This window comes from Tetrao urogallus (assembly GCF_951394365.1).
Source record: "Tetrao urogallus genome assembly, chromosome: 16".
NCBI classification, from domain to species: domain Eukaryota; kingdom Metazoa; phylum Chordata; class Aves; order Galliformes; family Phasianidae; genus Tetrao; species Tetrao urogallus.
In genome coordinates this window covers 7,040,078-7,050,744 of record NC_136829.1, presented here as the reverse complement: position 1 = coordinate 7,050,744, position 10,667 = coordinate 7,040,078, and positions in this window count along the sequence as shown.

The window sequence follows — 10,667 nt, the reverse complement described above, 5'->3', positions numbered from 1 at the left end:
TGGAATCAGACAAATCTGGCTTAAATGTAAGTTTGTATCAGCATTGCCGATCTGATGGGGAAAAAAGTTTGAAGTCATCATATACCACAGAATGACAGATGCTCTTCAGCTTGATGTTGAGACAAATTTTTAAAAAAGCCTTCAGGTCCATAATAACCAAGAGGGCACTACACCCTGCACAAAAATGATACTAGAAATCAACAATATTTTAACAGGTGTAAATTTTCAGGTAAACTAGTAAAAAGTGTTTTCGTCACCACTGCTTCCAGCTTACTGTCTACCTGCAGTGTGTACCCTGCTCACTGCCTCACTTGCTACCTCAAACATGCTGTAAGGGGACAAAGGTAATGCACAGAGGGTTCATGCTACAATGCTCAAGTCTACCTATTTATCAAGTCTCCAGGGAAACAACTTACCTTTACTCCTCTATCAAAAGTGGAAATGCAAAGCAGAGAAAGCCAAGGGCAACTGCAGTTGTCACACAACTGATCCACTGCAGGCTACAGCCATCTCATCAGATCTCCAGCAGGCCCAACATCCCTCTGCCTTCACAGTGGCCTAGGAGTGAAAACCAAAGATCTGTTAGCATTGAACCCCGTGAAGCTGTGGGACACGACAGCTTTTTCCTGCTGGTGTATCAGACAAGATCTGGCTAGAGTGATGAGTAATCAACACTGTCGCTCTGATGGGGAAAAAAGTTCAGTCATCACCTACACCAGCAGGTCCAAGGAGTTGCACAGCCACCCACATTAGCCATGCAATGCTCTCACCTATTGTGACAGGTTCAGAGAATGGTGAACTAATGGCAGAAGCAGTAAAGCCATACATGCATACAGCCCCACTGAACACTAATTTAAAACTCCCTCGACACTTCCTCAAGCTGGCTGGCACTCAAACCTCAAACTCAACAGCCTCTCTTCCTAAGGGATCCCATGTCAGGACGGTGCCCATAGCATACTACAGCAACTGCTCTGAGCAGACTACCTCCATGTCTCCAGGCAGAATGACCTTATGATGAGTTCTATGAGCACAATTTATCTAACAAAAAAAAAAAAAAAAAAAAAAAAAAAAAAAAAAGGGACACAGCTATATACCTACTAGTCTGCTCCAGCTATGTCTGCTGGTACAAAGTTAATGATCTCTTGCTACGCTGCTTTCTGATCACTAGTCACACCTGCCACTTTTGGCATGATGGAACATAAGTGACATGAGGCACAAAGGCTCCTGTTGCAATGCTTCTGCACAAGTAAACCCTGTGTACTTTCATCTCTGTAGTCAACTGAATGGGCTGCAGCAGTCACCAGGATCCACAGGGGCCCCTTGGCCCTTGGGAAACCATGACAACAAATGTCTTGAAGATAAGAGAGAAGAACAGGTTAGACCAGATAAGGAGGAAACAAGACATGCCACATGTCCATTGGTCAGAGACAAGTGTAGTAGCCCTAAGGCATGGGGAAAGCTTTAAGAAGAGTGTGCTCCCTGCAATTAAGACCATTTTGCTCACCACATTGGTGTCATGAAAAGTGTGTGAAACTGACCAGGGCTGTCAGAACACTTTCACAAAGGGACTTCAGCCAGAGTCACCAAAACAAAGGCAACACATCTCTGAGCATTAGACTATGTATTACAAACTATATAAAGGAAGTCTTCAAAGATACTAATTTGACAAAGCATTTTGGAAGCAGACCCTTTTTTTTTTTTAATTAAGTTTTTGTTTGTTTGTTTGTTTTACTGATCAACAACAGAAGCATTACAAACTTGCTATTCTTACCTGTTAAAGGTTCATGCACAATGGTGCAAGCCAGGACAGCTGCCTTCATCACACAGCTGATCCACTGCTGGCTACAGCCATCTCATCAGGTCTCCAGCAGGCCCAATGCCTTTCTGCCTTCATAGAGGCCTAGGAGTAAAACCAAAGGAACATTTAGCATTGAGCCACACAAGGCTGTGGAATACAGCAGCTCTTCTCTGCTGGTGTATCAGACAAGATCTGGCTAGAGTGATGAGTAATCAACACTGTCGCTCTGATGGGGAAAAAAGTTCAGTCATCACCTACACCAGCAGGTCCCAAGAGTGACACAGCCATACTCCCATCCTAGGTGCATCCACAGAGTCTGCATACTTAAACGAATCCTTCCCCACAAAGAGCTAGCTGATTTGCCTGCTCAACAGGCTCATGGCACAGGGGAAGCAATGAGTGCACCAAAAAATGATAAAACAGGCTTCTGCAGTACAGTGCAAGACAGCTAACGCAAACTTAACACAGAAGGGCAGCCAGAGATAACAGCTTTTACACTTCTGCAGTACAACCTCTAAGGCCACGAGACATTTCTGCCCAAACAATGCAAGGGCAGGAGGCTGCACGTGCAGCTGTGAATGCCGGGCAGTCGCCAAACCCTAGGACACAGGAAAGGGCCACGGACACCGCACGCCCCATCCCATGAGCACTACCGCATACCTACCAGCAAGCGGCAGAGTAGAGAAGTGCCGGACCAGCCCGGTCTGCCTGGGGAAGGCACAGCTCCGCCCATAGGCTCCCTTGCGCCAGCAGCTCCGAACAGCAGCTTCCACGTGCGTGCACGGGCTGGCCGAGCCCCAGCGCCACGCCGTCCTGCCAAGGACACAGCGGTAACCCGCGATCCGACCCGAGGTGCTCGTTAATCGGCATCCTAGACCTGACACCTTGCGTGTAACCGCAGCAACACGAGGCCCACGTTACAATGCTTCTGCACGGCCTAAACTGCTTCCAGCTCTACAAAACCTAGGCTAATGTTCGCACCTAGTCTCTGGAGATAATAATGCGGCAAAACATCATGAAAAACAGACCAGGAAGTCCCTTAAAACTGGCATAGTTACTTAAAACTCAGATATTTAAAGGACTTAGGAATCTCACCGTGGCGGAGCGAGGCGGGCAGCTGCAGCCGTCCATCACACAGGGCCTGGGAAGAAAACAAAGGAACAGTGAGCACGGAGCACGCAGGATGAGGGACAACGCAGCGCTTCCCTGCTGGTGCATCAGACAAGACCTGGCTAGAGTGAGGAGTAATCGCCACTGTCGCTCTGATGGGGAAAAAAGTTCAGTCATCACCTACACCAGCAGGGCCCGGGAGGGGCAGGGCTGCGCGGCCACAGCAACTCAGCACAGCGATGCGCAGGGATACGGGACGGAGGTCGAGGGAGGGGGGCTGCAAAGCCAGGTGCTCCTTCACTGGGGAAGAAAAAAGGCGGCAGGGCAGGCATCCAGCCGAGAGCTGGACGCGCTATGAAGAAACCAAGCGCAACACCCGAACTAAACGAGCCAACCCCCCCCCCCAGACAGCACAGCACCTCCACTCACCTCCCAGCGACGCAGCAAGAGGCTGCCGGGCCGCACGCACCGCGCTTTATGCGCCGCCTGGGCCCGCCCCGGCCCGCCCGCGCGGAGGGCGGGAGCCGCCGCCATGTCGGGCGGTGCTTTCAGCTCTGAGGTTTCCGTGCGCGCCTCCGCGCTCGCGCCGCCTGGGGCGCGTGGCGGGCTGTGCTGAATGGGAGGCGGCCGCCATTTCGCGGTGCGGCTGAGGCAGCGCGAGGGACCCAGCGAGGGGCCCAGCGAGGCCGGGCGCCTCCGGCAGGGGGTCGCTGCTGTGCCCGCTCATCCTCACGGCGAGAAGTGAGGTGAGAGGAGGGCGCCCGTCTGCCTTGCTTCCGTGCCTTTAATATTTTACAAGGCAGGAGAGGCCTAGGAATGTCAATTGGGCGCGTGCTGCGCGCACCCCGTGCTTCTGGCATCGATCCATCCTATACATTATTCTCGTTCGTTTCTTCTTGGAAAGAAAAAAACAACAAGGCTCAGGGATGTTCAGCAACTTGCCAAAGCAAACGACCGATCAATCACAGCAGAACTTGTTTTGTGCTTAGGTGGCCTTCGATACGCAAATTACTTCCCATTAAACATTTTACCACTAAGTAACAGAGCGAAGGGTTGCAAAGAACTGTGCTTTGTAACCCAGCCACTGCTGCACGTGGCGATCCTGCAGCTATAAAATGACCTGCGCAATGAGATGTGAGCCCAGCACCTGTATCTGGTGAGGACGCGCCCCGTGCCAGCCCTGAATTCACACAGAAGGTATTTTTCCCCGACCTACACTCAATGTGAATGGATCAGCTAGTTTGCCAAGGCTCTTCCTAAGTGCCTCAGGAAGCTACAAGATGTTTTAAACACTCAGAAACAAATGGGCCTGTCTTGCTTTATTCATCTTGTCTATTATTATTTACTGACATCCATATGGTGTTTGTACTTAAGCCTTGCAGTGTGTTTGGTATAACAGTATATATAATTCAACTACCATTACAATATTCTTTCCAAATAAAATGTGTTTGTAAGCAATCGATTCCAGAAAGCAGCTTATCAAATGGGACTCATGGAAAAAATTTCAATCCCATTAATCCAAGTTCCAGAACATGAAGAGATGAAAAGGCAGTCCAGTGGAGGACATTTTAAGATTATAGGGAAAACTAATCTTGTTACACTGCAAACCCATGTCACATATACAACTCAACAAGAACTGTAAATGGGATCCAGCTGAATTTTAGCAAGAGATCTTTTTCCACATTAAAGTTCTTGTGCTTTTGGTTTTTTTTCCTTGCTACAGACTGCCATGGGTTTTCCTCCAAAAATGACATAAATGGATCACAGCCACGTTGTAACTGAAGCAGGAACCTCAGACCTGTTGGCAGTAACAGATTTGGAGGTCAGTAGCTATTGATCACCAGACACAAAACAAAACACACAGAGAAATGCCAGTGTTGATTTTCTTATGTCCGCAAGCCTTCCCAAAGATATAATCATCGCAGCCATGCAGGACTGGGTTTAATGCTGATTTAATGCATCTATTTCAGGTTCAGCCTTAAAATTGATCAAAACATTTTAGTTTTTCCAAGCTCAGATAAGTCATTTAGAAAGTGTAAACAGCTTGTTAGATGAGTAACTGCCTTGTTAACAGCTGTGCACTGAGGACATAATTTCTATTGATGTACGATACCAGTAACATTTTGCAAAATTTTTGGCTAAATCCTAAAGAAAATGTTTTTTGAGGAAAAAGGTAGCTTTGATGGCTTACAGATTACTCTCTTTTATTATTAGCAAATTAATTTTACATAGGCATTGATAAGACACTGCTCTGTCGTAACAAGATGGAGCAATGGACCAATATGGTATCAACTTGAAAGTAACTTTAGAGAAGGGTGTGAACATTTTTATCATGCAAAAGTAACTGAGTGTTGGTCCATTTACATGGGACAAACTTTTCAACTGCAATGTTGAAAGACTGTGCAGGAATATGTTACAATACTTTTCAACTCACACAGTACGAGAGAAAGCACAACACAGCCAGCTAAGAATGCTTAGAAGCAACAATTATTTAAATGTATTTAACTTTTGTGAATTTGATGCAGCACATTTTCTTCAAGTTTCTATCCCCTTTAGGAATCAAAGTAACTCAGTGGCTCAACATTTTAGCATATAAGCACTTCAGTATCTACTCAGCAATCTTTAAAAGGGACTAGACAAACGTTTTATGCAAATACAGTGGCAGTTTGTAGGAAAGTTATACTCAATCTCTTTTACAACAAACTACTGATGGATTTACTTTTTCAGTGATACTTTCATTTCCCAATTGTTTTTTTCTTGGCAAGAGCTAAATAGCCTTCTCTCCATAAAAACCAATCTGCTGTGTAAAAACTACAATGAAAGCAATACTTAGCAGTCAGGCCACAAGATATATCTTTACTGTGATGTACTTTGTAACAATTTTAAAATTTCAAGAACAGCAACTTAAGAGATTGTACCCATGTTAAAATGGGGAATAGGAGATTGCATCTATAGAGATGCTCAGTTGTACCCAAACAGCTTTTGCATTTAGACTTAGCCATGAAAAATGTCAGAGTTTTTGTGTCCCTTTAGCACAGAGCCAAGTTTGCCTTCTTAAGGAGCATATCTTCCCTAAAAAATAAAAATAACAATTAAAAAAGTAATGAAACAATGGTAGTTTAGGATGACAGTATCAATAGCACATTCTGTCAATGATATTTTTGGCATAAATAAAGACATTCAAAATCTGAAACACTGTCTCTTAGCAGATTGCTAAAATACTGTGAAATTGGAAGTAGGAGAGGAAATACAGTTTAGAAGTGCTATTTTCATTTCTAGTTGAATACGCTTTGTTTCATTAGGATGCTGCTAGCAGTACAAAAAATAATTTATTTTGTCTGAGAATAAAATAAACTCTTGGATAAGTAAAATTCACCATCTGTATGCTCTTAATTCAGTTCTAATCCAGAGAGATTAAATGGACATCCTAGAGATTTTGCTTTAACAACTTCTGTTCCCTGACCTCCTTTCACAGGATGTTCAGGTTCTTGTTCAGAAGTTCTTGAGTATTAAGTAAGTGTATAAATCCAAGCAGGAGGCAATGGAAAACAATACAGCATGTTGCAGTCAAGAGATTAAGCTGAGTATTTTCAGACTGGTAACTACCTCTGGACCATACTTCTTAATCTGAACTTTGAAACGTATATTAGAAGCCCTTAAGGAAGCTTTTACACTGATACACACTTGTTCTGTTTATCTGCAGATTCAAAATAAAAGCACCAAACAATTATGTGGCTGCTTCACAAAACAAGATTGCATCAAATGGTACGCAAACATCCTGCCCCTTCCTGAACTTAGGCACTTCTGCAGCCTTCACCATTTGTCTTTACACATTATTACATCAGAACAAAAATCCTACCTTAAACTTTGACAAACAAGTTAGAACAGAATTTTGGTTTGATCCTTAAATAATACGGTAATTGCAACGGAATCCCAAGTACATCTAAATTTAACTCCAATGTACATTAATAAAATGAATGCTCTCAATTCTCTGGGCAAATCACTGCCCTACTAGTGGCAGATCTCCTGGCTGAGTCCATTCAGGCAGGATTTATCCTAAGAAAACACCAGCCTTCCAATTGAAGTCCAATTGAGACAAGGTGAACCAGTATAAGAGCTTCAGTGATAGCGCTGTCACTGCAACTAGAACTAAGCGTGAAACAAAATGCCATTCTAAACACTATTTGAAATATGGGACTGCATTTTAATATCATGGAAAAAACATGTATCCCAGTAAATCCACACTGCTGCTCATTATGTAGGCACACTGTGGCTACCTACAGGTCAGCATTCTCCAAAATAAATTTTGCAGATTCTTCTTTTTTGCAAGATCCAACACCATCGGTTTCAGGGTGGAAGTCATGAAAAACTGTTTCTCTTCCTTTGGGAAGTGAGAGTTTCCTAATAACAGATAAAATAATTTGCTTTAAAAAAATTCCCTGAAATGAATTTAGTTATTCCCCTTTACGTGTTGCACTTTTTCAGCTCATGAATAACAAACTGACCCATTGAAGAAAGCAAATAATACTTCCTGAATGAACTTTGGCTATCCAATTACCCACCTTATACACCATGTTTAGAGTCCAAGTTGTTATTAAAATAGGAAACTTAGCAATCATTAAGCCCAGTAACACAGCACTGGAAAAGGCTTCACTTTGTTAAGTTTTGTAGGCAGCACATCTACAAAGCCAATTCTCAGGTTCTTATACAGGGCATTGAAATGGGACATTTGACTGCATTTCTCCAACAAACAGTGGCATGGTATCACTCTTGACAAGATCCACTAATAAGTGCAGCACTTGACAAAAGCAGAGAAGCACTTTAAGAAAAGCAACGTAAAAGCTGCTAGACATTAGAACTGGCTTAAGGCTTTGACATTTTTGAAAGCAGTAATAAGTGCTTTCCTTCCAATACCAGAAAATAACAACTTGAAGACTAGAGTCCATCCAAGCCAAGGAGTACTGGCAGATAGGACATTTCCTTTGGTGAAGGAAAATATACTGCCTACTCTCTCTAGTCTCTGCTGCTATTATTTATAACCTGAACAACTAGAAAATTAACATAAAAATACTTCCAGAATCTCTTTGAAAATCCCAAGCTGCTACTTTACAGTTTGTGTGCTCTGTATTTCCTTTTGAAAGTAGGATGGATAGGCATTAAAAAGATCTAAAAAGACTTAAGTGGACTGAAATTCAGTGGCTTTTCCTGTCACATCATACTCCTATCATTCAATGACCTGTCCCTTTGGGAATCAGGATTGAAACACCTTCTTCCACCTCAAAGCAGCAGCTTCAAAGCAGCTCCACTTGCAGAACACCAGCTCTATGAAAGGCTGGAATAATAATGTCATAAATTCTGAAAAGAAACAAGGTCACTGTATCAATTGTTAGCATAATAGTTACAAGAGTGATGTACCATACTACGTACTTTGTTTTCTTTATTCCCCTTTAGAAATGGTAATTTTAAAGGGAAGTTCTCTATACAACTAAAGGAGTGCAGAATTTCACAGTTTACTAAATATACAGCAGATTCTGGGACAGCAAGAACAGTAGAGTCATACTGCCAAATATTTTGGGAGAAACATGGGGAAACATGCATTCATTTACGAAAAAAGTTGGTCGTAATTTAAGTAGAGTCAAATAAGATAACAGGGAGGAAATCTGATGGAGGGAAAACAATATTAGCCAATTAAGATCTGAATATGACAAGGTTGTTTTAGAACAGACCTTATACATTTTTTGTTTTGTAATGGGATCATTAATGAAAGGTAAGACTGCAAGTGTGGCACTGAGCCCAAGCTAATGTAGACTGATGATCACATTCTGAAGCTCCAGCTCACTCTGTTGCAGTCAAAAGATTTTATAAAGACTGGAAAGTGAATGTAGTAAGATTTATTATTTCAAAGATTATTATTTTAAAGAAAGAATCTAAAGATGTGTCTTTTCAGACAGCACTTTGCTAGTACTCAGAAATGTATAGTTTATACCAACACTAGCCTGTTAGATTACTGCAGTCAGGGTATTTCTTATTTACCTCAGTTTCTGTTCTTATTTTTTATATTTCTCTTCTTTGTGGAACATTTGATAGTGTCAGCTGAACTAAAGTGTAATATAAAGCCTTTCCATTACGTATGGTAAGCAATCATTCTTATCAGCACTTGCTGCTTCGAGCACAGAGGAGTCAACAGAAAAAAAAGTGACCATAGCGCTCTAGAAAAAACCCCACACTGATTTAGAACTCACTTGTGTTACCTAGAATCCACACATGGCCATGAATTCTTCCATCACGTGGCTCTTACTATAAGGTCTTCCACAAAAAGAACCTTCTCTTAGATAGCACCTCTATGATCATTGATGCATTTACAAGCACTGAAATAGAGACACCTGTGGCAAAGTACCTTAAAATTCACAGGAAACAGCATTATCAACAAATGACTTAAAAAAAGCCAGAAGATCCATTCAAAGAGAAAACTAAGTTGCAGCAGATAGGTGCAGGGAGACCATCTACACTGCTATCGATGTGATATTTGTTTCCCAGTTTTGTTTGATAAATAGCTTATAAGTTGTAAGAATTTGCAATACAAAGCCTCAGCCTAGCAAGTTTCTTTTAATTTTTCAATGTACATCATTTAGTTCTACAAATGTTAAAAAAAACAAAACCTTTACAATGTTTTTTGCGCTTATAATGATCAAAACCAACTTGATTCCATCAAATTTGGTGTGCAGTTAATGTAGCCCAATTGCTTTTGATAATGCAAATAAAAAAGGCTGAGACATTTAGCTCAGAGTTACATGTGCAGTAACTGCTTTCTACGACGAGTTACTATACACACTGCATATAAGAAGTGTTGCTACAGATTACCAGTTAAGTACACATGAACATAGTTCACATCCAAATGACACACTGCCATGGGTCAGCCCACAGTGCCAATTTCTGTTGCTAGAGGGAAAGTTTCGTTTCATTTTTTAAAGCACTACTTCCCCAGAATTACTAAGTGCAAGGCAAAGTTATGACTCAAATTACAAGCAAACAAGGAAACTTGAAACTAGAGAAAAATCATTCCAACCTGTTGCACCAGGTTTCCTGTCATAATCACAAGGTTAGTTTAAGCTCCCATGAATACAGTTGCACTAATACACTGTGGCACAAATTACAAGATGTACCTACATTACTTTGAATCTCCTCGACCTTGCCAATTTTTCACGTTCTCCACATCACTAAATAGCAGTTATTTATATGTTGTTGATAATCATTGTACAGTTACGCCATAGCTTTACAATACCGCCCGGACTATATCACAAGCATTACAAATCCTATAGAAAAGCAGCCCCTGTAGTGGCATACAAGAATAAATTAACCCCAAAAAAAATTTAGTATTACCATTTATTGGTGACAAACACTACGTTTTACTTACATTCCATGGGGAGAAAAAATTCCAGCGTAAACAATGAACTGAAGCAGTACTTAACTTGCAAGGCTATCGTGCTTTACCTGGACCATATGCAAATACTTTATTGCACACAGTTCAGTGCGCAATAACACAACATCAAAAGCAACACAGTTTATATATAAACATAGGTAATTTTTTTCAGCCCTACATGGAGATGTAATTAAACAGTATAAAGCACTCAAGGAAAATCAATCTGCGGTTTTTATACATTGAGATCATATCCTGTAATGCAGTGAGCTGTGTGCCATCTACACACACAATCCTTAAAACACAGATCAGAGATCACTTGAAGTCACGTTGCATTCAAGC